Source organism: Medicago sativa, chromosome 4 (assembly GCF_051527215.1).
Source record: "Medicago sativa cultivar Bolivia chromosome 4, Bolivia_mono, whole genome shotgun sequence".
NCBI lineage: Eukaryota > Viridiplantae > Streptophyta > Magnoliopsida > Fabales > Fabaceae > Medicago > Medicago sativa.
Window position 1 is genome coordinate 49548127 of NC_140752.1, and position 27267 is coordinate 49575393.

At 37.4% G+C, this 27267-nt stretch overlaps 1 pseudogene; it reads right to left on the reverse strand.

Moving 5' to 3' along the window:
* LOC146929568 (uncharacterized) overlaps window positions 1-22820 on the reverse strand; it is a 38898-nt pseudogene extending 16078 nt beyond the window's left edge.
* Between the last annotated feature and the right edge of the window lie 4447 nt (window positions 22821-27267).

Consider the following 27267-nt stretch of genomic DNA (forward strand, 5'->3'; position numbering starts at 1 on the left):
TCACAAAATACTTCCCTTGTGATCATTACTTCCTGGTTCTTCTGCCGCAGTTTGAAAGGTGGCTCGTGCACGCAAGGTTTACCAACCAACCAGAGTTCATCAAACAAGATTGTACAAGAGAAGAAACATGGCTAATTTCCAAGAAGAGAATGCTCAGTTCCGTGCCGAATTGGCTGCTATGAAAGAAGACTTGGCCAAGGCTCATGACACTATGTCTACTCTGATGGCTGCACAAGAACAACCGGTCACGTCTGTTTCGGTTACTACTAAAATGATCCCATCCATCCCATTGTCCACAGTGGCTTCTGATGCTCGGTTTGTTATGCCCAATGGGCGCCCTTATGGACTCTCAGCTTTCTATGCTCCCAACACTGCGGCTGGAATTTCTGGTATTGCTAACCAAGGACAGATTCCTGCAACAACTTTTGCTTCTACACCTACCTCTATGCCTCAAGTGACTACTGTTGTTACCGATCCTGTTGTGCACACTGTGCAACAGGTAATCGATGTTGACACTCCGCGTGGATAGGACCCTGTAGTGGAGGCTATGAGAGAACAGTTGAGAGAGCTAGCTGGAGAGCTCCGTGAGGTCAAAGCTAGCCGTGGGAACAGTGTTTCTGCTAAGGCTCGTGATCTATCCCTAGTATCCCGGTTTGAGGTTCCTAAGAAGGTCAAAGTGCCAGATTTTGATAAATACAATGGATCTTCTTGTCCACATAGCCACGTCATCCGATACGTCCGGAAGATGGCCAACTACGCAGATAATGATGCACTAATGATCCACTGCTTCCAGGACAGCCTGACAGAAGATGCGGCAGATTGGTACACTGGTTTGAGTAAAGACAATATCCATACTTTTGAGGAACTCGCCGCTGCTTTTGAAAATCATTATGAGTTTAACACCCGCTTGAAGCCAAATAGGGATTCTCTTAAGTCTTTGTCTCAGAAGTCAGACGAAACTTTCCGTGAATATGCTCAGAGATAGAGAGGGGAAGCCACCCGTATTTCTCCTCAGCTTGATGAGGAAGAACTGACACAAACATTCCTGAAAACTTTGAAGAAGGAATATGTTGAAAGGATGACAGTCTCTGCATCGAATAATTTCTCCAACATGGATACTATGGGAACTCGTCTAGAGGATGCTGTCAGAGAAGGTATCATTGTTCTTGAAAAAGGTGAGTCCTCAGCTATTGCGCCAAAGAAGTATGGTAACGGCCACCATAAGAAGAAAGAATTCGAAGTAGGGATGGTATCCGGTAACCAGTCTACAGCTGCTGTCGCTCCTATTAATGCTACTCAGTTACCTCTACCCTACCAATATATGCAGTACTCTCAACATCCTTTCTTCCCACCGTTCTACCAGCAATATCCTCTGCCACCGGGTCAACCACCAGTGCCCGTTAATGCCATTGCTCAGCAGGTACAACAGCAGCCTCCTGCTCAGCAGCAACAGCCGCAACAACAGGGCCCTCGGCCCAGGCCTTATTTTCCACCAATACCAATGTGGTATGCTGATCTGCTCCCAACTCTACTTGCTAAAGGACATTGTGTCACCAGACCAGGCAAATCTCCGCCTACGCCATTGCCTCCCAGGTTACGACAGGATCTCACATGTGAATTCCATCAGGGCGCTCAAGACCATGATGTGAAAGGTTGCTATGCTCTGAAGTATGTTGTAAAGGATCTAATAGACAGAGGACGGTTGACTTTTGAAAATAGTGTCCCACACATTCTTGACAACCCACTTCCAAACCATTCGACTGTTAACATGATTGAGGCTTTCGAAGGAGTCTATACTCTTGATAAGATTGAAACATCTCGGGTTCCTCGAGAGGCTCCCACTTTAGATGTCCGTAATGTTGCCACTCCTTTGGTGCCGCTACATGTCAAGCTTTGCCAAGCTTCCTTGTTTAATCACGATCATGCTTCCTGTTCAGAGTGTCTTCGGAATCCTATGGGCTGTGGTATCATGCAGGGTGATATACAAAACCTAATGGATAACAAACACTTGATCGCCAATGATGTTTGTGTAATTGTGCCAGTGTTTCATGATTCTCCTGCCAGGAGTGTGCCTCAGAGAAGGAATATTGAACCCTTGGTACTCAGGCTACCTGGCCTGGTATCTTATGCCTCTACTAAGGCAATCCCTTACAAGTATGTTGCGACTATGATTGAAAATGGGGTAGAAGTGCCTCTGGTATCCCCAGCTACGGTTAGTAACATTGCTGAAGAGACTACAACTCTGAGAAGTGGAAGGGTCCGTCCACCCTTGTTCCAAAAGAAGGTTGTTACACCTGCCGCCACGGTAACTCCACCAGTTGCTCCTTCTGTTGACAAGAACGCCAGCCCATCAGGCCAGTTTATTGAAGAGTCCAACCTGGACGAGATTTTGAGGCTTATTAAAAAGAGCAATTATAAGATTGTAGACCAGCTGCTGCAAACTCCGTCAAAAATATCCATCTTGTCTTTGCTCCTGAGCTCGGAAGCTCACAGGAAAGTGCTGATGAAAGTGCTGGAACAAGCCTACGTTGATCATGAAGTCTCCGTGGATCAGTTCGATGGAATAATGGGTAACATTACTGCTTGTAATAACTTGTGGTTTGGTGATAATGAACTCCCCGAAGCAGGGAAATACCACAACTTAGCTTTCCATATCTCAGTGCACTGTAAGTCTGACCTAATATCTACACTGAGACACTTGAGTCATCATGGAATTTCTCTAAGAGGAAGCAGCTATTTGGTTAAGGCGTTTGACGGATCTCGTAAGGATGTTCTTGGAGAGGTAGATCTGCCAATTACCATTGGTCCTGAGACGTTCCAGATCACTTTCCAGGTCATGGACATCAATGCTTCTTATAGCTGCCTCCTTGGAAGGTCGTGGATTCACGACGCTGGGGCAGTAACTTCCACTCTGCATCAAAAGCTCAAGTTTGTGAGGAACGGTAAGCTTGTCACTGTACATGGTGAAGAAGCGTATCTGGTTAGCCAAGTGTCATCTTTCTCTTGTGTTGAAGCAGGGTCCGCTGAAGGGACGTCATTTCAGGGCTTGACTGTTGAAGGTGCGAAGCCTCGGAGAGCTAGTGCTACTATGGCCTCATTAAAAGACGCCCAGAAAGCTGTTCAAGAAGGGCAAGCCGCCGGCTGGGGAAAAATGATACAGATTTTGGAGAATAAGCGCAAAGAGGGCCTTGGGTTCTCCCCGACCTTGGGAGTTTCAACGGGAACTTTCTACAGTGCTGGGTTTATCAACGCTATTGCCAAAGATGCTGCTGAAAGTAGTGATGTGCCTGTGTTTGTTGTACCGGGAGGCACCGTGAGAAATTGGGAGGCCATTGATATTCATTTAGTCATGCATACTTCCATGTAATGTGTCTTGTTGCTCATGCTTTTCTTTGTTTTCAAAATAACAATCCTTTCGCTCTGCCCAAGGTGAAAGTGATGTCTTTGTAAGGGCATGTTTGTTTCGGCATTGCTGTTATCAATAAAAATTGTCGTCTTTTCCGCGACTCTTTGTTTTTTACTTTTTAGTGCCTTTTTCTTGGAAATAATGGTAATGCCAGAAAAAACCAAAACATCTTTATTTTCTTATTAATTTCAAAAATCTGCATGAAAGACCTTTTCCTAAAATCATCCCAATCATATTATGCAGATTGAACCATAATAATAAACTCGTTGAACACAGTGACCCTACGGTTCCTTAAAATTTTGAATTCCCTGTATATGAAGCCGAAGATGAGGAGGATGATGAGGAGATACCATATGAAATCACTCGACTGCTTGAGCAAGAAAGAAGAGCCATTCAGCCTCACCAGGAAGAGATTGAGCTCGTTAATTTGAGTACTGAAGAGAACAAGCGGGAGATCAAAATTGGTGCTGCGCTTGAACCAGAAGTAAAAAAGAAGATTGCTCAGCTTCTCCGTGATTATCCAGATGTCTTTGCATGGTCCTATGAAGATATGCCGGGTCTGGATCCCAAGATTGTGGAACATCGGATACCGACAAGACCTGAATGCCCTCCTATCAAGCAGAAATTGAGAAGGTCTCGTCCAGACATGGCTCTTAAGATTAAGGCTGAGGTGCAAAAGCAAATTGATGCGGGTTTCCTCATGATGGCTGAATATCCTGAGTGGATCGCCAACATCGTACCAGTGCCAAAGAGAGATGGGAAAGTTTGGATGTGTGTTGATTACAGAGATTTGAATAAAGCCAGTCCAAAAGATAACTTCCCATTGCCTCATATTGATGTACTCGTTGACAGTACTGCTCAATCCAAGGTGTTCTCCTTTATGGATGGTTTTTCGGGCTATAATCAGATACGGATGTCACCTGAAGATAGAGAAAAGACGTCCTTCACCACTCCATGGGGAACGTTCTGTTATAAGGGAATGCCTTTCGGCTTGATAAATGCTGGTGCTACCTATCAAAGGGGTATGACCACTCTGTTTCATGATATGATCCACAAAGAAATTGAAGTATATGTTGATGACATGATTGTGAAATCAAGTGATGAAGAGCAGCATGTTGTATACTTGAAAAAGATGTTTGAAAGGTTGAGAAAGTACAAGTTGCGGTTGAATCCCAACAAATGTACATTTGGTGTAAGATCTGGAAAGTTGCTAGGCTTTATTGTCAGCCAAAGAGGCATTGAAGTTGATCCTGACAAGGTCCGAGCTATCAGAAAGATGCTGGCTCCTCAAAGTAAAAAGCAGGTCAGAGGTTTCCTTGGACGCCTGAATTATATTTCAAGATTTATATCTCACATGACTGCTACCTGTGGACCAATTTTTAAATTGCTCAGAAAGAATCAGCCTGTTGTATGGAATGATGAATGCCAGGAAGCCTTTGACAGCGTCAAGGAATACCTGTTGGAACCACTTATCCTTGTCCCGCTGGTTGAAGGAAGGCCTTTGATTATGTATCTGTCAGTGTTAGATGAATCCATGGGTTATGTTCTCGGTCAACAAGACGAGACTGGAAAGAAAGAACATGCTATCTATTATCTGAGCAAGAAATTCACCGACTGTGAGGCTCGGTATACAATGCTTGAAAAGACTTGTTGTGCTTTAGCTTGGGCTGCCAAACCCCTGCGTCATTATATGGTGAATCATACAACTTGGTTGATATCCCGAATGGATCCAATCAGGTGCATCTTTGAAAAGCCTGCTGTTACTGGAAAGATTGCACGTCGGCAACTGTTGTTGTCTGAATATGATATTGTGTATAAAGCCCAAAAAGCAATCAAAGGAAGCATCCTTGCTGAGCATCTTGCTTGTCAACCTCTTGATGATTACCAGGCGATTAAGTTTGAATTCCCTGATGAAGAGATTATGTATTTGAAAGCAAAAGACTGTGAAGAACCACTAATTAATGAAGGGCCGGATCCCAATAGCAAGTGGGGATTGGTATTTGATGGTGCTGTCAATGCTTATGGTAAAGGGATTGGAGCCATTATTGTAACTCCGCAGGGGCACCACATCCCTTTCACTGCTCGAATAACTTTTGAATGCACGAACAACCTGGCTGAATATGAAGCGTGTATCTTGGGAATTGAAGAAGCCATTGATATGAGAATCAAGCATCTTGACATCTACGGTGATTCCGCGCTTGTCATTAATCAGATAAAAGGTGAATGGGAGACTCGTCATGAGAAGCTGATCCCTTACCGTGACTATGTCAGACGTCTGTTGACATATTTTACGAAGGTTGAGCTACACCATATCCCTCGGGATGAAAATCAGATGGCTGATGCCCTTGCTACTTTGTCTTCCATGTTTCGTGTGAACCACTAGAATGACGTGCCCATAATTAAAGTGCAGCGTCTTGATAGACGCGCTCATGTGTTTACTATTGAAAAAGTACCTAGTCAGACTGATGAAGATGTGAATGATGGAAAATCTTGGTATTATAACATCAAACAGTTCTTGCAGAATCATGAATATCCACCTGGTGCTTCCAATAGGGATAAAAAGACCCTGAGGAGATGGGCTAGTAGATTCCTTCTGGACGGAGAAATTCTATACAAGAGGAACTATGACATGGTCTTGTTGAGATGTGTTGACGAACAAGAAGCGGAGAAATTGATGCATGATGTACATGACGGTGCTTTTGGGACCCATGCTACGGGACACACTATGTCAAGAAAACTGTTAAGAGCCGGCTATTACTGGATGACTATGGAGCGTGACTGCTACAAACATGCCAAGAGATGCCACAAATGTCAAATCTATGCTGACAAGATTCATGTGCCTCCACATGCCCTCAATGTTATCTCTTCCCCATGGCCTTTCTCTATGTGGGGCATCGACATGATCGGAAGAATTGAACCAAAAGCTTCCAATGGTCATCGTTTCATTTTAGTGGCAATTGACTATTTCACCAAGTGGGTTGAAGCTGCTTCCTATGCTAATGTGACCAAGCAAGTGGTAGTGAAGTTTATCAAGAATAACATCATCTGCCGATACGGTGTTCCCAACAAGATCATCACTGACAATGGTTCCAATCTGAACAATAACTTGACGCGAGCTTTATATGAAGAATTCATGATTGAACATCACAACTCTTCTCCTTATAGACCTCAGATGAATGGTGCAGTTGAGGCTGCTAATAAGAACATCAAGAAGATTGTTCAGAAGATGGTCACTACTTACAAAGACTGGCATGAGATGCTACCTTTTGCCCTACATGGTTACCGTACCACGGTACGCAGCTCAACCGAGGCAACCCCTTTCTCTCTTGTATATGGCATGGAAGTAGTTCTCCCTCTGGAAGTGGAGATTCCGTCGCTTCGAGTGATCATGGAAGCAAAATTAACTGAGGCTGAATGGTGTCAAAGTCGGTATGATCAGTTGAATTTGATTGAAGAGAAACTCGTGGATGCTATGGCTCATGGACAGTTGTATCAAGTGCGAATGAAGAATGCTTTTGACAAGAAAGTTCAGCCACGGGAATTCAAGGAAGGTGAGCTTGTATTGAAAAGAAGGATAAGCCAGCAACCCGACCCAAGGGGCAAGTGGACACCTAACTATGAAGGTCCTTATGTTGTCAAGAAGGCTTTCTCTGGTGGTGCTTTAATCCTTACACACATGGATGGCGCTGAACTTCCAAATCCTGTAAATGCCGATATAGTCAAGAAATACTTTGTCTAAAATATGAAAAGAACAGCGTTGTAGGTCGAAAACCCGAAAGGGCGGCCTAGGCAAAAATGCGCTTTCCGGTGGATCGAAAACCCGAAAGGGCGATCCAGGCAAAAGTTAAGGACAAAAAATGAATATGAAAAAGCTCGCTGAGATTGTACGCAACTCAGGCAAAAATGAGCATCTCGATGAGCCGAAAACCCGAAAGGGCGACTCATGCAAAAATGAGATTGATATGAAAGACAAGTAACTATATCTGGCAAATCACCATCGCCCCTTGGGGCATCTGCAGCTGTCAATGATCGTCTTCATCAGAAGCTTCTGTACTTGTGAATTCAAAATTTCTATGAAATGTAGTGGTCATCGCGTTCAATGTACCACCAACCAATAAAATTACCATTTTCCAAGCTTTGTAAATCCGTGGAGTCATGCCTTTCGTTGACTTTCACTCTTCTACATCAATTTGAGCCTGTGCTTTTGTTTGAAACTCTATTTTCTTCCTACTTTCAATACGATATACCAAAATATTTTCTTTCTATTTGATAATGCCAGGGTCTGAAACAAACATTTTTGAAAATTGAAAAACCTTTTTCTGTCTATTTTGAAAACAAACATGAGCAACAGGGTACGTTCCAATGGAACATGCATGGATAAATGTGTGTCAATGTCCATTTCAATACATGTTACAAGCAGGTTGTTCCCCAGGATGATCTGTGGTCAATGGCAAGAATGAAAAGACTGAATGAAAGTAAAAAAAGGAAAAAATGAAAATGAAAAGCTCGCTAAGTCGAAAACCCGAAAGGGCGGCTTAGGTAAAAATGAGCACCCCGCTGATTGACAACCTATGAAGGCAATTCAGGCAAAAATGGGGCAATGAAAAGAATGGATTCCCGGGGGATCGAAAACCCGAAAGGGCGGTTCAGGCAAAAATGGGATTGAAAAATGAAAGAATGAAAAGTGATATTAAAAGCATTGACCACAGATGCGAACATCCAATGTTTACCCAGCACTGACACGCCTAGCAATGGCGACCTGTATCAAAGAATCTTCCAAAGTTCCCTCTTCTGCAAGTTTTGTATATGTGATGTGATATATTGACCTCGGCCATGGTTTCGATACGTCTCTCAACGACGGTCTCTCCAGGGAGGATTTCCATGTGTATATGGTATAGCACGAGCCACTGCGTGCCCAATCTTCCAATGTTTTGTCTGTCTCTGTGAAACTTTCTTGCCAAGTTGAAAACCAATCATGCATCTTCAAGCATTCATACATGCATAATCATGCATTCTATGTACTCATGCATTTGTAAAACTGTTATACCATATATACATGTTGCATTTCCAATCTCAATTCAACTCAATCCTATCTCAACTCCCAATACAATTCAATCTCAATTCAATGTCTATGTCTATGTCTATGTCTATGTATATGCATATGTCTATGTTCGATTCTATGTCTATGTCTATGTTTGTGTCTCGTATTATTTTCAACTTCCAATGTCTCTTTCAATATCAACTTTCAATTCAATTCAAAGTCTCCGTCAATGTTGATCCACTCACAATTTGCTTTTGGGCCAATGATAATGGTCATGTCTATCTTCAAGTCAAGTCAATGTCGATCTACTCTCAATTTGTATCTTGCTAAATCAAGCTTCCCATGTATCTTATTATATGTTTTGTTATTGGTCAAGTGGCTAGTTCGATCCAAAGAACAGCTTGTACCTGCTTATATGCCTGTGTTTCCGGTCAAACGACAAGTTCGATCCAAAGAACAGTTTGTATCCGGCTTATGTTTTGTTATCAGTCAAACAACAAGTTCGATCCAAAGAACAGTTTGCACCTGCCTGCATGTTGTGTTATTGATCAAGTAGCAAGTTCGATCCAAAGAACAGCTTGTATCTGCCTATATGTCTATATTTCCGGTCAAGTGACAAGTTCGATCCAAAGAACAGCTTGTACCTGTCTTGTACTTCTATTCCCAGTCAAGTAGCAAGTTCGATCCAAAGAACAGCTTGTACCCATCTTTTGTTTGTATTACTTGGTCAAGTGGCTAGTTCGCTCCAAAGAGTAGCTTGTACCTACCTGTTGCCCCCTGGTTTGTCTACCCTGTTAATGTCTACCTAGATCCCCGGTGATATGGCATGCTCTGTAAACTCCAGTTGTTTGTCTTGCATTCATAATCAAAATGTTGCATGGCATTCATGTTTTGCAAACGTGAGAGTGTATTTTTATGTCCAAAAACAGTGCAAATGTTAATATTTAAGTATCTTCGTCCCGTCGAATCAAAGACTTTGTCTCTCGACCCTCCGGACAAAGAAACTTAAATAAGGGCAGCTGTCATACCCTAATTTTGGACCTAAAAATACTTGTTCAAAATGTTTTTCATCTCTGGTATGGTCTTTGACCTTTAAAAGATTGCCAATTTGCTATTGTTTAACACTGATATTTTACCCTGCTTTATCTTCCAATTTTGCTTTAAAAGATCTTTTTAATTGTGATTTTGTCTATGCGTTCTTTCATTTCAAGCCATCCAAAAGGTTTTTCTTGCACGCCAAGTCATTTGAAATTGTCTCTGATCAATTGCATATTTCTCTGCATTTTATTTCAATGTTAATTGCAAAAATTCGTGAAAAAGGGCATTTTTGTCATTTCCTGCATTCAAACTCATTTTAATCCCTGTAAATGGTCTCTGAGGCTTTTCAATTTGTTTGTATAGATCCTTGTTTCAATTCCATGTTAAAATCCATTTCAAAAATTGCATTTGAGTCATTTTGAGTCAGTTTAGTCCCTAGGGGCATTTTGGTCATTTCACATAAAATTTTGACAGAGAGAGGTTACTTTGAAGTACCTCATTTGGTAGTTGTTTCATTTTAGTCCTTTTGTCGATTTTATTTTTTGGTACTTTACGTTTATTTCAAATTACTTTTTTTACCCAATTTTTGTTTAATTACATTTTAGTCCTTTTGTGCTTCATTTTTAGTCATTTAGTCTTTGTTTAGTCCAATTCATCTGCAGGGGACACGTGTCAGCAATCCAATGGTCCAGCAGTCAATTCATCAGCCTGTAAAGCTGGTCAAAGAGGGTCAAAATTCGAGATTCAATCATTACCACACTTTCCCAGAATATCACAAAAAATCAGAGAAGAGAGAGAGAAAAATTTATCTCTCCTCTTCTCCCCTGTAACCGAATTTCACTACCTCAATCACCACCGTCTAACAAACTCCAACCACCCTAACTACTTTATTCCACCACCTCTCACCACCACAACAGCACAAAACCACCACAAATCCACCGTCTAGCTTCACAACCGATTCATACACCTACAAAAAAAACTCAACCAGATTCATCAATTCACAACTCAAACCTTCGCAAATCCGATTCTCACGCAAGCAAATTCATCCACAAATCTCGCTACGGTACTCATCAAGGTCGTGAATCAACAACTGTGGATTATCTTTGCAAACTCAGAGATTTGGATTCAGAAAGAAGAGGGAGGACGAACTGAACGCAACAAAGAAGAGGGGAAGAAGACTTGGATTCTAGAAGTTTTCCGTTCACTCCTTATTCTCTGATCTGAAAATGGTAACTAATCCCTCTTCTTTCAACTTTTATTGATCACATGCTGTTGTGTGTTTATTTCAAAAAATCCGAACCTGAAACTTGTAGATCTAGAGCTTTTGGTGTATGTTTTCGAAAATCTGACACCGGATTAAGAAAGAGGAGGACGAACCAGAGCTTTTGGTATAAAAAGTTTGCGTAAAAGACACTCCGGTGCGGCGGCGCTATGGCCGACCACCGCGCCGGAGGTGCTCCGGTCATCTTCTTGTTTCAGTTCCGGCGTGTCTGTGTTTCTAGAGCGGGAAGAGAGAAGAAGATAGTTTAGTGAGAGAAAGAAGGGTTGAGAATGAATACAAAACTGGTTCAGGCTTTTATATAGCCTAGCAACTGAACCGGACCCTCCATGACCCGCTCCAACCCGGCCTGTTCGTTTTGAGCCCATAACTGCTTTTCCCCGTTGATGTGTGTTGTTGCTGTATGCACCCCCCTTCTCGTGCTGTTTAAATATTTATTGACTGTTCACACCCCCCTGTTTGATTGATTCTTGCACCAAAATTTTCTAAAAATTTGCAATGCTTTTTCTTGTTAATTCTAGTTGTTTTTGCATTAGTACATGATTAATTTGGACCTAAAAAATGTGGAAAATGTATTGATTTCTTTGTTAACCCAATAATGTTCATTTTGTCAAAGTATTGTGAAAGAGCTCCAAATTAATGATGCACTTCTTGCATAGTTTTTCTTGTGTGTTTCTTGAATTTGTGCATGCTGAATTCTACCCCCAAAACATGAAAAATATATGTGAATTTGCTTGTGATTTTTGGTGCCTTTTGTCAATGTTTGTGAAGTTTTTTTTTTTTTTGCGTGTTGTGATTCCCATATTTTGCCTCATGATGATTGATACTTGATGAATGAGTTTTATGACATGTTTGTCTTTAGTTTAGTATATTTGGTGTTGTTTGTGATGTATGGTATTAGTTTCTTACTTTACAAGTCGTGTGAGTTGTTGTTTGTGAATAGTAAGTGTAAAATAGGTCTAAAATGCATCATATTTGCTTAGTTTAATACTTTCCTCTAAATCCTCATTGTCAAAACTGAATTAAAACCTATGAAAATTTGTTGAAATGGGAGGATTAGGAGTCATGTATTGGCTTTGCTTTTGTGATTAAATATTAGGTATATTTTACCTTTGTTTTTGGTGTATTTTGAAGTCTTTTTTGTGATGTTTACTTGCTTATATTTTTCACCATATTACACCTTGTGCTACTAATCTTCTACTTCTTGTTTCATACACTCCATAAGCATCTCATCCTCCATCTTATATCCTTAGCTTTTATTTCTTGCACTTTAGATTTTGCCAAGACTTAGCATGTAAAAACCTAGGGATTTTGTAATTTTCTTTATGCTTTTAATTTCTTGCAAGGAGTAGTATGTAAACTAGGACCCGATGTAAAGGACAATGGACTCTAATGATGTACACCGACACAAGCACCGACACATGCACACACATCACATGGATACTTTAGATGTATGCTTAGGGAATATATGCTTTAGACGTATGCTTAGGAATCACGATACTTAGAAAAAATTCTCTTTTCCAAAAAACATGAACAACTTCACTCAAATAATTTTCCAAAGAAACCTTGGGATCAAAATCCCATTGAATTTTCCCTTTATTTTCTTAAACAAAACCTTAATGAATTTTAATCATACTTAGGCTTTTTTTGCAAAATGACTAATTCCACCTCACATTTTCCAAATCTTATGCCCTTGAGACCTCTCTCTCTTATTCTTCAAAATTCCATTTTCAAAATTAAAATCAACCAACAAAAACAAAAACATTTTTTTGAAAGAGAACTACATGGATTTTGATCCCTTAAAAGGGTATGTAGACAAGAAGTCAAAACTTCTCCAATTCCAATAAAACAAAAATTCAAACACATTCTTCTCCCTCCAATTCTTGACCTAGTAAACCCTTAGGTGTAAATAACGTTTTCAAATAGCATTTAAAAATAAAGCGCGCGCGTAGAAAGTAAAGACGGTTCCTATAGAATACTATAGTCGTTGTGGGTGCCTAACACCTTCCCATGACGAAAACAACTCCCGGACCTCGATTCTCAAGGGTTTTTTTTTCTTATTTTTCCCTTCCCAAGAAAAAATGAGATATCAAAGGTTCAAACTTAATCAATGTTTGAAACCCGAAAAACAAAGATAAAACATTCGTGTAATAATATATTAAGTGTGACTTAATCATAAGATTACATTATCATAAAGAATGCTATTCTTAAATGTATCCGTAGTCAAAGCTTTAATATGAATAAAGGATAATAATAAAGCGTCGAGACTATTATGTATGTAGACTGATGACCACATCTCATGGGTCATAGATATGAGATATTAAGTCTATACATAGGTATAAATATTAGGAGTAATATTTATACTGGATTGACCCACCGTGAGAATACTACATAGTAAGTTATGCAATTGTCATAAGATATTCTCACAATGATAACAGTGTATATCTCTCTTAGACCTGAAACCACTATGATCCCTAGATGTGGACTCGAGTGCTTTGTTGCCATTCTAACGTTGTTTGTAAAAGGATAACCATAACGTTGGTTGATGGGTACTTGATGAAGCATGCTGAGGGACATGAGTGTCCTAGATGTGATTTGTCCCTCCTCATAAACGGGAGATATATCTTTAGGCCTCTTGATGAAATATAACTGTAAAACTGCATGGCCATGCCGAACTAAGTCAATATAAGATATTGGACTTATTCGTTATTCAGTATATTTCGGAATCAAAGAAATATAAACATTGATCTATACAAGGGTGACAATATTTATGCCTTGGGATCAATAAAGATATCGAGACAAAGGAGTAATTGTACACATGAGTATTATCATGGAAAGGTTTTGTCAGATCACTTGACATTCTTGTCACTTGGGTAGCAATGATGTGTTGCTAGATACCACTCATTGTTTATAGTATTAAATATTAGATTTAATATTATTGCCAACGTGACTAGAACCTATAGGGTCACACACAAAGAACAGTCAAAAGAGAAATATATAAGTATGACTTATATAAGGGGTGCGTTTAGTAAATAACGCTAATTATTTAGCAAAATTACTAAACTCGTTGTTGGGCTTACTGAAGCTCAATAGTAACTTCTGACTTGCAGAGCACACTAGAAGTTCTATAAATAGAACTCTAGTGCTAAAGTTTTTGGTTCACGTTTTGGAGCAACCCTTCTTCTCTGCACCTCTGATTCCTTGGCTAGCACCGAGTTTTGCAGGAGCACTGTTCGTGTGGACTTGCTAGAGGCTTTGCTGCTTGCTGCTTGCCTGGCTGTGATCGAGATTCCAGTTTCCAGCTTTCAGATTCCACACTTCGAGGTAACAATCGAATCACTGATTCATGTTTGAATTTCGTAATGATCCAAGGAAAGAAAATCGAAATTTTTCCGCTGCTTCTACTCTGTTCTTGTATTCGATTTTCCTACAGTGGTATTAGAGCCACTTACGAAACCTTGAATCAGATTGCTTTGTTACTGCTTTATGTTTTAATTTGATTAAACATATTTAATGAAATTAAATAATAAAGAGAATTAAAATTGGCATCGTATCATATTGTATTTTCTGTGCATGGCTTTTCGATTTGATTCGATGTTTCAGAAACCGTTTCTGGTGAAACATCGACGTTTCGATTATACATATCGACAAGAACATGATTGATCGATCATAAAACGCAGTTAATAATAATATCAATCACGTGTATGTGCATGGCTTTTCTATTTGCTTTGATGTTTCAGAAACCGTTTCTGGTGAAACATCAAACTTTTCGATTATACATATCGACAGAAGCATGATTGGTAAACTCTATATAACAACGGTATATTAGATATACTGGATTTGATCGTAGTTTAAATAAGTCAGATGATATTTGTTCATATTAATTGATCTGATGTATGGAGCTTCGTAACCGATTCTGTGTACTCTGGTGAAGCATCCTAGACTCGATCATGATATGTGAATAAACAATCAGAGTACTTGTTTAATAAGATCAGATTGTTATGACAGAATTAGGGTTTGCTGAAACGGTTAGGGTAATCAGAAACGTGTCAAGTGTTGATGCAAAATACAGTCCTAATTCAAACTGAATCGTTCATACCGTCCGCTGACCGGGCAGCGGAACCCCCAGCTAATCTGCGTAGATCATATGTCAAATTTTAATTTAATTTATTTAATTATAAGGTAAAATTAATAATAATAAAAGTGTGTTTGTTATTATTATCATGTGAATGATTATGGCCTTAGTCCTTTTATTTTATCTCTTTTGGATATTGAAATACGGCCTGCGTGTCGTGCCTCTCTCTTATATCTCCATTGGACATTCTCTTCTCGTCCACTCCCTCGTATGTAAAACGAGTTTCTTTCATCTGTAATGTAAACAGAATACAAGGAGGTAATAGGGCTCAAGACGTTAGGATAGTCCTGGATGTCAATCTTGGAGAAGCAAGGTCGTTTCTACGATTAGTTTAGATTCTCTCATTGGCTTGAGAGAATCATAGCGTTAGGATGACCATAATCATGTCACTTTGTTATTGTATAATTGTTATGCATGTTATGATTGGAGTGCGAATATATATGATATATAAGCCGCGGTGAGGTGAGATCAAACTTAATAAAAATCCTTTAATTCAAAATATTAAGTTCAATGCTTTCCAAAAATTTAACACCCTTCAAGACTAATATCGAATATGTGCGTTTTGCCTCTGTGAAGCGCAAATTTTATACTAGTAAGTTGCGGTGCGGTAATCCAATTTACCCAAGTGTTATTCTTTTGGGTTTAACTTAACTAAATTAATTTTAATAAGATTAGAATAAATTTAGAAGCTATAATTGGGTAACGTTTATATGATAGACTTGAATAAGGAGTTATTCACCCAATTGATTTGAAAGTTGTATAGGATACAATTGGAAATGTTCCTAAATAGCTGAGTTTTAAGTACAGCCCCCATTGACTTAAAGCAAGGTGAAATAAGGATTTCAATCCACTAGAAAATCTTCAAACAGGATTTTCTGAGTCAAATGTTTGAAGGTCATTTGATTTGAGTAAAATAATGGGATCGTATTTAATTAAAGGCCAAGTTAAATATGTTATTTTCATGATACTTATTTTGTATATTTTAAAATTGTAGATGGCCAATAACGCTTCAAACAACATTTTGCGATCACTCATTGAAAAGGAAAAATTGACTGAAACAAATTTTATTGACTGGTACCGTAACATGAGGATTGTCCTCACCCATGAGAAAAAGCTGTATGTGCTTGATGAACCCATTCCTGAGCCACCACCTCTTGGAGCTTCTGCGGCTCAAAGAAATGCCCATACCAGGCATGTCAATGATTCCATAGAAGTCTCTTGCATCATGCTAGCCACCATGACTCCCGAGCTACAAAAACAGCATGAAGGGATGACTGCGTTCGATATGATCGGACATCTGAGGACTCTTTATGAAGAGAAGGCTAGGCATGAAAGCTTTGATGTCTCTAAGGCCCTTTTCTCTACCAAGCTGTCAGAAGGAATTCCCGTAGGACCTCATGTGCTCAAAATGATTGGGTACTTTGAGAACCTAGCTCGATTGGGATTTGTCATTGAGCAGGAACTTGTTGTTGATCTTATCTTGCAATCGTTGCCTGAAAGCTTCAGCAGTTTTGTCCAGAACTTCCTTATGAATGACATGGACAAAACACTTACACAACTTGCAGCTATGTTGAGAACTGCTGAGAAAAACATGAAGGGAAAGGGAAAGGCTGCTGCCATTTTAATGGTTAATAATGGCAAGTTCAAAAAGCACCATAAGAAGCCTAATAAGTCTAAGGGAAATGGCAAAGGCAAAGCTGTTGCCAAGCCATCAACCAAAGCTTTGAAGCCTACTGGAGGAGTGGCTAAGGAGGGCAAGTGCTTCTACTGCAACAAGCAGGGGCATTGGAAGCGTAGCTGCCCAAAGTATCTGGAAGACAAGAAGAATGGAAATGTTCCTAGCTCTTCTACATGTATTTTTGTTATAGATATTAATATGTCTACTTCTACATCATGGGTATTAGATACTGGATGTGGTTCTTAGAGTACTAGAGGCCATCATTGTTAATATGTCTACTTCTACATCATTGTTTATAGTATTAAATATTAGATTTAATATTATTGCCAACGTGACTAGAACCTATAGGGTCACACACAAAGAACAGTCAAATGAGAAATATATAAGTATGACTTATATAAGGGGTGCGTTTAGTAAATAACGCTAATTAGTTAGCAAAATTACTAAACTCATTGTTGGGCTTACTGAAGCCCAATAGTGACTTCAGACTTGCAGAGCACACTAGAAGTTCTATAAATAGAACTCTAGTGTTGAAGTTTTTGGTTACACGTTTTGGAGCAACCCTTCTTCTCTGCACTTCTGATTCCTTGGCTAGCACCGAGTTTTGGAGGAGCACTATTCGTGTGGACTTGCTAGAGGATTTGCTACTTGCAGCTTGCTTGGTTGTGATCGAGATTCCAGTTTCCAGCTTTTAGATACCACATTTCGAGGTAACAAATGAATCACTGATTCATGTTTGAATTTCGTAATGATTCAAGGAAAGAAAATCGAAATTTTTCCGCTGCTTCTACTCTGTTCTTGTATTCGATTTTCCTTCAGAAAGCAGAACTAAAACTAAATGTTACAATTAAATTTACCTCTTGCATGGTCTTTCTAAGAGCATCGGCAGTAACACCAAGAATTTGAAGACATTCCTTATCCCAAAATACAAATTCAGACTTATCACCATCATATACTACTTGTACAACCACCTTATATCTGTTAAAACAAATGTATTTATAAATATTACATAAATGCATTGAACCAAAAATTATTAATTAATCACATGAAAGTTTAGATAGACAACCTTGTCAATGGAACCTGAACATCCTCTCCACATGAGCATTTGTAGTTAGTACCATTCGACTTTGAAGATCTTGAACATTTAGTGCAGCTCTTATAATACCATTCAAACTCGTTAGGATTAAACTTATTCGTTTTCCCAACAGTGATACAATATGTATCCTAACATAAATCATACAATTGAATCAAAAAACAAATGCATCGTTAATCAAATATCTAAAAACATCTTTATATGCAAACAAAACTAACCTTGACCTTCAGCAATTGACCTAACTTGAGAGAGATTCGAAAATTCATCATATTGAGAACTTTGAGAAGAGGTCGAACCCTGACACAGACTCTGACTAAGGCTATGACCCTGAGTTTGAAAACTGCAAAATGCGCAAGAATTATTAAGGAAACACCATAAAAATATATATTATAAATCTAACTTATTCATATATAAATTTATAGCACCATTATTGTCATACTTAACATATAATGACATACATGATTATGTGTACATTTGTATATCATTTTAAGCACCAAAACATAATCATTAGACTTCTATTAACTACAGGTATCCCTCCGGAACACAGTATATGTCACCCATTAAAATTAAAGTGTGTCCAAAAACAAATTCAATATTCATAGGCATTATTCATAGACACAATTCACCATTTTCTTGTGATATCTGCAAACATATAAGTGAGAAATGGCTATGCTCTTTGGAGCAACTCTAATAAAAAAATCATGAATAAAATGCAAGTGCAAACAAAAATTCACTATTTTCCCAATAATCAACATTCGCAGCACAAAACAAACTTACGTAGCCCTAAACCTCTTGATGGATGTACTGCTTAGCGTATTTGCAAAATGACAAGTGTATTAGTCGTTTTCACCAAGTAATAAAGTGATGAGTAGAGTATCAACGGGGATTGTCCTTTCGTCCAAACAATTTGCGTTACTTATTTTTATTAAGTTGATGATATAAAAGTTAAGGGTTAAAGAGACTTGCAATTTTTATCTCTTCACAACTGAGCAAGATTACCTTTTTTGGTTGCAGAAAAGTAAGTAGCGGTTAGGATTCTTCGAATCCCCCTCTGTATATTCATTGTTGGATAATAAGTAAAGTATATGTCACGTTCATTTATCTTAGGTAGACTATACAAGTGATGTGGCCGTTAGGATGTTCCTGATGAGGTAAGGCACCACCTAACCCAATGGGTTCTAGCCACTGGTACCTATTAGGCTCTTCCCTCCGATGACTAACTGCACCTGCTGATCGCACGATGATCCTTACGTTCGGGGTCTTGCTAATTCAAAGTTAATTTAAACATAAACATAAATTCGCTTTCCAGTATGTCCCAAGGCAATGAAGGCCAAGGTTCCCTTAGATCTGCCCATCTATGAATCTTAGGACACTCATAGCACATTCTCTCTACGCTTACATAGTAGTTCTACAAACGGGCAACCCTAATCTAAGTCTACCTTACTAAGGGTTTCAAGAGAATGGTTCTATTAAGCTGTAGTTCTATGTCGGACAGCTAGGTGCTTGTTTCCCTAATTACTAACCAGTTAATTCATAGGTTCGGTAATGCACCACACAACCCAACGGTTTCTAGCCACTGGGTACCTACACCTAAGGTCAACAATTCCTATGGTATCTTTGGCTAATTAATAATCACTTACTTCCTAGACATATAGGTATCAGTAAAGGGATATAAATATCAAGATATAAGCATCCGGTTAGTGATAGAAATATTAGGCCATGTTACAACTTAAGTACCTAATTTAGGGTTGCACCTCTCACAGAAATAAAACTACATACTAATAAAACTTAATAGCGAACAAAAGAATAAATAAAATAATAAACAATATATTAATGGGTTTTGCTACAATAAACCCATCCATTTTGATGAAGGAGCATTTTAGCAAGCAGCACCTTTATTGTTTGGACCAAAAACCCAATTTTTGCTTTTTAGAAAATATGAAAACTGAAGGATAAAACTGCAATTAACCTTCAATCATTAATTGTTTTTTTTTATTTCCTATTTTTTTCTTTGTCTCTCTCCTTCATTAATCGTTCATTTCTCTCTCTTTTGTTTCCATTCTTCTTCCATTTTATTTTCTTTAAATCAAATCAAGTGTAGCAGAAGTGTGTTTAAATCTAAAAAAACAATTTTGTTGGAGGAAAACAACATCATACATCACGTTTTATGGACCCATTTGTGCTTGAATTTGTGATCTCTCCTATGGGTACAACAACAGCTTCCGCCCAAGAACTAGAGTCATCCAACACCATTCATCACTTAATCATTTCATAAGAACAAAAGACAATTGAGTGGATTTAAACATGATTTTCCCTTGTTTTTTTACTTTCGAGTTTGATTCAAAAAATTGGTTGGTATGTGAAAGTTTTGAAATTTTTGTTATGGATTCAATTGGGTTTTAAGGAATTTTGCTTCTACACTTTGTGATTAAGGATAATATTGTTTTGAAGGTGGAGATGGTGATTAACAAAAAAAAAAAAAAAGATCAGAATAGCAGCCATGAAACTTGGAACAACAGCAGAGAAAAAGAACGTGAAAGAGGGAGAATGAAAGAGAAAGATGAACAACAAAAGGAAATAAAAAACATCTATTTCAATCAAAAAATAAGGAAACAATTAATGATTAAATACGGAATTACACCTTTGCCCCTTCCTTTTCTCTTTCTTGAAAAGCAAAAACATGGGTATTTATGTCTAAAGAAAAAGGTGCATTTTGCTAAAATAGACCTTCATGAAAAAGGGTGGGTCTATTGTAGCAAACCCCTATATTAAAATAAATAAATATCCAACAAAAATATATAGAGGAAAAGATAAAAACTCTCACGAAGCTCCAAAGTCGCCTTCATCTTGAACTGCTACATTTCTGAACGAGAAATTCTGAATGAGGAAGATTGGTATTTATAGTGAAAGTTTCTACCTGCTTTTGGGCTAAAAATGCGGGCTTTACCCAAAACGGAAGCGAAAAAGACAGTTGCACCTCGGTTTTTGCATGCACAGGGCACATAGAAAATCCACGGGGCGCATGAGAGACAAGTTCAAAGCATGCCCTAGGCTCATGGGAAATGCCCTAGGTGCATGGCTTGTCAATTCATGCCCTAGGCATGTTTCAAATTCCCTAGGCACATTTTGTCTTTCTTCCGGGCCCAATCTCCGATTTTCCGTCATTTTTACGTCTTCGTCTTTAAATAAATTGCCTCGATACTTTGGGAACAAAATTCCTCCCATTTATAAGTCTTCAGAGGCCTCTTGAATCTTTATTCTTGTCTCTTGAATCTTCACAATTCTTCGGATGTTCTTGATTTGCCGATTAGCATGATTTCTTCGTGAATTACATTAAAAACCCCCTAAAATTGCTATGTTTCGGGAAAACTAGAATTACAAACTCAAATATAGAAAACATTACAAAAGTCCCGAAATCATAAGAAATCGTTCTAATACTCCTCCTTTTTACTGCTAAATCCTACTAAAACAAACTGAAAAACATGCTAAGAATAACGTAAGATAACCTGCCATCACCTCTCAACAACCGGATGCTTGAAATTAATAAGCAATCTTGAACCCGACCAATTGTTGCAAATATTCGGCTTACTATTATCTGCAAAATAAGAACCAAAAAATTAACACAAAAAAAATGATACACAGTGAAAAGAATGACCAAAATAATACATGCACAAAATATTAACATCCAAGCTTGCATTGAGCATGAGTTAATATCAAAACAATAGGCCCTGTATCCTTTCGCTCAGCAAGAAATTTCATCAAATCTACATAATATCTATCCCATAATGTCACATCAACCAAGTTTCCACTGCATCATCAATGACATTCTCAGATAGATATCAATTGCCAAAAATAATCTACAATCTAACGTTAAAAAATCATAAAATTTTACCCTTCATCTTTGAGCACAATATTACTGCACGGCTTCTTTCCAGCTCCAAACACCGTTGTCTTCACAATCTCAAGAATAAGCCCAATGATTTCTAAAAAAAAAAAATATATGGCCAATGTTAGTTATCTTATAATATAAAAAAACAAACAAAGAAATTCAAACAATAAGTAACCATAACTATATCATATAAAACATTGATGTAGTATTTTTCTATCAATCAAAAGGAAGTATTGTATATCGTCTCCTCAGGGACAAGTGCGATATCATAAACCGTTTAATGTCGATTATCATTTTAAGTTAAAGATTAATTTGGTTGTTTGTTTGAAACTATATGAACTAAATTGCAAGAATAAAAGTTGAGAGTGATAAGGCGTAAAACTTGTTAGGATTAGAGTTCATTGACCAAGCATCGTATATAACCTAATGATCACATACGGATTCTAGATTTTAATCGATATTATCACGTATCCCTCAACACCATCATTCTTGTCTAAATGATATTCTGAAGTTCAATTGTATCGTTTAATTGTTGATTTCCCAAACTATTAAACGATCCAATATTCGATCGTATCGTTTAATCGACGATTTCTCAGTCTATTAAACGATCTGAAAGCATGAAGCTTAGATGCTCAAAGTGATTATCAAAACATCAATCCCATGTCTAGAATTCCTGTTTAGATAGATGATTATTCTAAACCTAGATCCAATAGTCTTTTTCAATAGCAATTAAATCAAACATAACCATAAATTGCAAGAATAATCTCAATATCAAATCAAATGCTAGAATAATATATTAAAGATCAAAAGATTACATGTTTAGCTTGATCAAGTACCTCTAATCCCAACAATGGAGATTTAGGTACTCATTGTCATGGCAACTTTGCAAGATTGAAGTAAAAGATGAAGATTCATATACAAACTTGTGATTTCTCAACAAATATGGAAGAATCCACCTTCTATCACTCTCACTCTATGTTTTTCTCTTAAAATCGCCCTATTCTCTCTCTAATAGTATGATAAGATCCTTCTGAAATGAGTGAATGGGATTTTATACTTAGTTTTGTTCTGATGAACTCGCCTCGCGAGTGTATGCTCGCAATGGGGAGTTGATGTTTCTTCACCAGTGGGTTTCTGCTACGTCAGCTCTGAGGAGTTTTGGCCTCCTTAGCTTGCCTCGTGAGTATATTGTTCGCCATGGCGAACTCTGGTCCCCTTCTCTCTGGTCCTCCTCGCCATGGACCCGCCTTTCACTCGCCATTGCGAGATTTCTCGCCTTCCACTCACCGTTGCGAGTTGGGGGTGAGTGGTCTCTGGAACTCTCTGCCTCTGCTCGCCTTGGACTCGCCACTGGCTCGCCATGGCGAGTTAATCTTTGCACATTTTCTTTGTTTTTCTTCTTTGCTTGGTGTCTTGACATTCAATTCCTACACAAATGGATAGAGTAAGATATAAAAAGCGTAATAGGGCAATTATTCACTTTTCTCTCGGCTTTTCCCTAAATAACTTGCAAGACAAGTAACAAAAGTGCCTTAAATGTAACATTGAATTACTACTTTCTGGCACTTATCAAACATCCTTTTTGAATTTTCCATCGTGAATCTCCTTGAATGAATTAAATCTGAATTCATGAGAATGAAAGTCGGTCAGTTTGTCATTCTTTGTCACCTTTGTAACAGAACCAAAACACAACTTAAAAGGATGATCAACATTCTTGAACGCAAGATCATTATCAAACACAAGAAAATTATACAAAATATAAGTCTTGTTTTCCTCAATCAATGATTTCTAGTGCTCAAGGTCTTTGAATCGAGTTATGACATGAACCCGATCACCCTAAATTCATAAACAAAAAAGAAAATACATACGTAAATCCAAATGTATAACATTAAACAACAAAAATAAATCAGAAAGAACTGTCTACTCAACAAATCTAAGCTAATTTCCCTAACCTTTGCGTCACCGATAATGAGTTTCATATGTTGATTCCCATTGCTAGCAGTAACAATCCGAGGATCAAGAACCCTAAAGCCAATTTTCCAAATGTCTAAATCCTTTTTCAAGTACTTGATACAGTCAAAGTCCCTAGACATTGAGAACCCTGTACAAAAATACACTAATTCATCATAAGACCACCTTGTAATACTTCACTGAGATTTGTGATTACATTGCTAATTGAATATTTGTTAACTATTCTTGTTAAAAAAAATATAGTTTAGTTTAGTTTTATATGGTAAATTTCTAAGGTCCAAAGAGATATGTGAAAAGGTACATTTCTTTAACAAAATCACACGACCAAATAGTCCAAATATTTTGTCCTTCATCAACACACCTCAACATATAGGACTCACTTACATTCGAAAAAAAAAAAAAACAATATATAAGACATCCAAGGTTTAATATCCTATCCCTTGTAATTTATTATTTTGTTAAGCAAGCTTTAATATCATAGGTTAAATGCAAAATCTCAAATAGGCATATAGATAAATACAGGAACAATGAATTTATTATGAACCTCAACTGAATAACTAAAATTGTTCTTCCATGTTAGAAATTCCTACATTACAGCCAATAAATTATTAAGATAAAGTTCACACTAAGGATTTTCCATACCTAAATCACCAATCAACTAAACCAAAATTGTCCTCTCCTCCATGACAACTAAAAGATACATTTCAAACTAACAGATTTGATACATGTAATAGAGGATACAACAACAGGCATAGGCAGACAAACATTGTCTGATATTATTCCCTCAATCTCAGCTTGCAAAAAACATAGGCAGACAAACATGCACAACATTAAGAGAAGAGGTCAGAATACTAATTTAGGAACATAAATCATCATAAAAATGGCTTCAAAACCAATTATAGGCAAATATCTTTTTATGGGAAAGTTTGATATCTGATATTTTTGCTTAATGTATTTTATGTTAACCTTGAGAGTCCTACCAGTTGAAGGAAGGCAACAATGTTGACACAGAAATTTATAGAAGTATTTATTTTCCATTTCGATTATTATCAATGATTAGTCATTTCTCATTTTTAAGATTTTCAACAAAACATTACAAATTTGGGAACCACAATTGTGCTACCAGTTGTAACCATCTAAGGTACCAAGCTTAATGTATTTAACCACATTTTGTTAAGATCCTCTGAAAGTTAAAAATAAAAGTGAGACTTAATTTGAAAATTCCCAAGGAAAATGGCGAGGTTAGGGAGCAAGGTAACCTACAAAAAATAGATGATGAATGTAATCATCTAGAAATTTCTGAATAAGAGATTCTTTTTTCTTGAATACATATTTTCACTAAGAATTTTTTTTGAGAATCTTAGGATATAGAATCTTATGATATAGAAAAACCAAACCTTTGAGAATGACTTCACCACAAAATAAATTTTGCGAACCTTGAATATCATAAGATTCTATATCATGATTTTTTGAGACATCAAATGAGAGAGCAAGTATATTTTTTGTATCATTGCAAGAATTTTATGTATCATAAAAATTTCATAATCATGCAAAAATTCAAAACCATCAATCCTGAAGGAGTGGAAAAATAAATTTATCAGCATTCAACAAATTATGTAGAAGAAACAAACCTTTGAGGATGTCCTCACCACATCATAAATTTTGCGAACCATCAAGATCGAAATATTCCATATCAATAATTTTCAATATCATTGGCAGAATTTTCTTTATCATAAGTATTCCATAATCAAAGAAAACATACAGCATCACACCAACTCACCAAAATCCACATGCATGCATGAAAAACAGCCACAAACAAAAACCGAGTAACATGCGATAAAACATTCAAACAACAAAACAAACTGATTAACATCTCATAAACTCAAACAACAAAAAAAACCAAGCCAAAACAAAAACATGCAACAACAAACAAAATCAAAAAATCTCAAACCGGAATCAACCAAGAACGAACCAAAATCTCAGAATCAAAACCTTCAAATAATAAGAACAACCTCCTGAAAACATGCAAACTAAATCGATTAAAAAGAAAAAACATACAACCTCAATCGATTAAAAAGAACAACCATCTAGCATTCAATAGAAGAACCAAATCGCACAAAGGAAGAAGGAAAACAAAGAAACATAAAAGAACATCACAAAAAAGAACATGCATGCCGATGAAAAATCAAATACCAACCTTTGATTGACGATAAGAAAAACTGAAGAAGCTGATAGAGATCAAACCATAACCTCACACCCACTCAAACAACTGAAGGACAAACTGAGAAGCCCAATCGTAATTCAGCGTATATATAGGAAAAAAAGCATAACATGTCAACAATGAGAATTTGTAACGCCTTACTTATATTAAAGCGATAAAACACGGGAATAATACAATTATTCAAGAAATAGACGTTATGTCTCCAACAGATCTCAAAACAACATTCATACATATAACTCCTCAAAATGTTGTAGCGGATATAAAACATACATCTCCAAACTATACATGTCATAAACTCATACATATGTCATCAAATAAAATCTCCAAATCCCGACATATGGGTAAAATCTCAACAACATAAATCAATCCAAAATAACATAAGACTGACATCCTAATCAGAGCCTAATCTAAGACTCTAAATTGGTAAACAGAGGAAGCTCCCGCTATCCTCAAGCAACTCACCAAACAAGCTAAAAGATCACTCATGCACGCCGTCTACCCATTCATACAAATAGGTAGGCGGTCAAAGACCACTGGGGGTTAGCTTCACATCAATCATAATCAACATAAACAATTGAAAATATAAGCATTTCAATCAATTACACAATGGATAATTCAACTTCAAAATTCATCAACACAAACGAGTTCACAACATCACCATTATGCAATTATCATTCACATCCAATCACCAAGCACATAAACAATTAGGACTCATGTATAATGCACCTATACATGACACCTATATGCATGCGGTACCATCACCAACAAAGGTCGTCACCTATGATGAAACAAAAACATCATTTGTAAGAGTACACCTCCTCTTACAATTCACCTATGTAAAAGTACACCTCCGTTTACATCTCTCATATGACTCGATATGACTATGATGCATGGACATACAAGCAAAGACTCAACAATGCAAATCACCTAGCATATACATTCACCGACAACAATGTAAAAGTACACCTCCATTTACATTGATTAGTTCACCAACAATTGCATTATCAAGTATTTACGTCCACACAATCAACATGTCACAACTCAATTAAGAGTCATCGCCATATTATCATCTACATAATCATCATCATAATTATCAACAGGCATCACCGCAAAACAACAACATCATTAGATTTCTCACAATTCAAGTAAAGGAGAAATTACATCATACTATGACAAACATCGTATTCAACACCTAACAATAAGTCACATATCTTCATATAATCATATCAAACTATTCACAAAAGATTTGTAAAGTATTCGGTCTTATAGATCATTTTCGACAAAGTTTGTCTATCGTTTTACAATTTTAAAGCAATCGAGACAATTGAACCAAAACCAAGTAAACAAACTCTAGTGCCTCAACTATGTATACACTTATGTAGTACCCCAATTTTGTCCGGCCTTTTCCAAAAAAATAAAAAAAATAAATGACAATAGATTTTATCTTCTTTTTTCTCTTTGTTAATTTTCTCATAAAAATAAAATAAAAAGAGATAAGCTAAACGGTTTCATTCAT